Source organism: Bufo gargarizans, chromosome 3 (assembly GCF_014858855.1).
Source record: "Bufo gargarizans isolate SCDJY-AF-19 chromosome 3, ASM1485885v1, whole genome shotgun sequence".
Taxonomy (NCBI): Eukaryota; Metazoa; Chordata; class Amphibia; order Anura; family Bufonidae; genus Bufo; species Bufo gargarizans.
In genome coordinates, this window is record NC_058082.1 from 307,468,737 (window position 1) to 307,471,324 (window position 2,588).

Consider the following 2,588-nt stretch of genomic DNA (forward strand, 5'->3'; position numbering starts at 1 on the left):
CGTAGTGGTAAAATTCTTTGCGACACTGGCTTTTTTTCGGAAAATGTATGGGTGAATGTTCACCTCGTTTCGCGGTATGCACCATATTACTTAGTGGTGAAATTCTTTATGGGACTGTCACGGAAGGGGAGAGCATGCACAGCCCTGAGCTCAACCCACACCTCTGCCCCTGCCAACTTGCACGGTCCGCCCTAGGTGACGGTGTACAACTGGATGACGTTCCCTGAACTAAGTATGTGCTAGGCCTTAAAGGGGACAATGAAACTGGAGAAAATAATAAACAAAGTGACAGGTAGGCACGGAGGGGTAAATACACAAACAATGCAAATATAAGCAGCGGTCAAAATACAGGACGAAAGATACATAAAGAAGAGTAAGCAAGGTCAAAACAAGCCAAGGTCAGTACTGGGAGGTCACGTCAGTACAAAGGAATAACCAAATCACAACAAACACAAGCCGAGGTCTGAATGCCAGAAGGTCACGTCATGTCAGAGGAAACAGCAGAAGCGGGATCAAGGAAACAGAGCCGAGGTCAAGGTACAATGCAAACCAATACAGAGAACTTGGTAAATGAAAATACATTATTTACAGGCAACCTGTGGCCAGCAGGCTGCCTGTTTAAATAGTCCTGGCTAGTGATCCACATGACGTGGCCGTCTCGTGACTCACAGCAGCCGAACTTATCGGCACTCGGCTCTCCTGCAGCTCGCCTGTTGTCATGGAGATGGTAACGCAGGCTATGTCCCTGTCCTTTTCCTTGCGCAGGGTGCCGGCAGTGCTGCGAAGGAAGCACGCGTCTCTGGCCCTTCGTTACAGTGACACTGGCTTTTTTGGGGAATATGTATGGGTGAATGTACACCCCCTTTTGCAGTATGGACCGGATTACTTAGTGGTGAAATCGCAAGGATATGCAAACACCAAACGATAGGGTGTTAACCCCCCGAAGTAGGTCATCGGCATGAAGGAGCAGTCATTTTCACAGCTCGAGGTATCTTCCCGGAAGCTTGACCTCTGCACATCTATGGTCTGCATTGCAAAGCTTGTCTAAAAGAAAAATCCCACGGTGCACCCCTTGGAGGAAACTCTTGATCCAGCACAGGCTGCTTTGCTCCTTCAAAAACAATGGACTCTGTACAGTGTGACACCGATGTATAATTTCTCATACACCAGACTGAAAGAGTATTCCAAGCACCTGTCTGCCCACATAGCTGCCGAGAAGCAGAAGGGTCAGCCATGGAAGTGGGCGCAGAACTGAGCCTAAAAGCCAAATTTTCCTGTTTACCTGGACTCAAAGGAAAGGAAAGAAATCCACTTGCTGTGCTCATACAGATTTCATCAAAGCATCCACTCACCAAAGCAAGCACAGAGGACCGGATTGTGTGGACAGGTTGGTTCTGCGGGACGTACACAGAGAACGATCTATTAGAGGTGTTTCCAAAGACATTTACTTGCCTCCCGCTTTTCCTGTATAACGGCTCCAAGGCGCTTACGGCTATCGTAGGGATGTGGTTCCAAAGAAACTTTGACTGTTGTTTCGGTAAGCTGGTGATCAGTTCTCAGGACCTCACGTGGCTAGCAGCGATGTGGACTGGGTATGACGTGTCTGGAACAGTGTCAGCCTCAAAACTTCTTTTCTCTGTGCCCGTCGAACCTCGCATGGACATTTCTTATGCCATCCACGCAGAGGACTTCAAGACTTTAGGGAATGATATTCATAAAGCAAAGGACGGGGTTGTGTTGGAGGAAGAGGACAATTTATTTCAATGTCTTTACTCGCTGTTCATCAGAAACTTTAGAATCCACTTATCAGCTACCCCTCTTGTCAAGGTGACAGCATCTGTGGCATCAGTGCATTGTTAAGGAAAATTGAAGTTCCTCAGTAAGAACTACCTAATCTGAGTGCTGGGATTTATCATGGAGCTGGCCCTCAATAACATCCAGTATTGAACACATGGATGACTCTCATCTCTGACCTTGTCTATGATGTTCGGGACCCCCCGTATGTCTTAAATTTCTTAGACATGATCCCTGCAGTGCTTACTACATGTTATACTGCTTCTTACCATTCTTTTACAGCAGCTGTGAGACCTGCACATACTAAGGCTTATTTATGAAAATTTTCAGGTGTTGCCTATACCGACCAGTTACCTTCCAGCTGTGATTGTGTAGCCTGCACTGAAGGAATGAGCTGGAGGCGGTGTGTTTGCTGGACTGTCCTCCAGTAATTAGCCATAACTAGAGTTGAGCGAACACCTGGATGTTCGGGTTCGAGAAGTTCGGCCGAACTTCCCGGAAATGTTCGGGTTCGGGATCCGAACCCGATCCGAACTTCGTCCCGAACCCGAACCCCATTGAAGTCAATGGGGACCCGAACTTTTCGGCACTAAAACGGCTGTAAAACAGCCCAGGAAAGGGCTAGAGGGCTGCAAAAGGCAGCAACATGTAGGTAAATCCCCTGCAAACAAATGTGGATAGGGAAATGAATTAAAATAAAAATTAAATAAATAAAAATTAACCAAAATCAATTGGAGAGAGGTCCCATAGCAGAGAATCTGGCTTCCCGTCACCCACCACTGGAACAGTCCATT

The 2,588-nt window shown here is 47.1% G+C and overlaps 1 pseudogene; it reads left to right on the forward strand.

Moving 5' to 3' along the window:
- Window positions 1–908: 908 nt before the first annotated feature.
- On the forward strand, window positions 909–1,947 carry LOC122931235 (annotated as a pseudogene).
- Window positions 1,948–2,588: the final 641 nt, after the last annotated feature.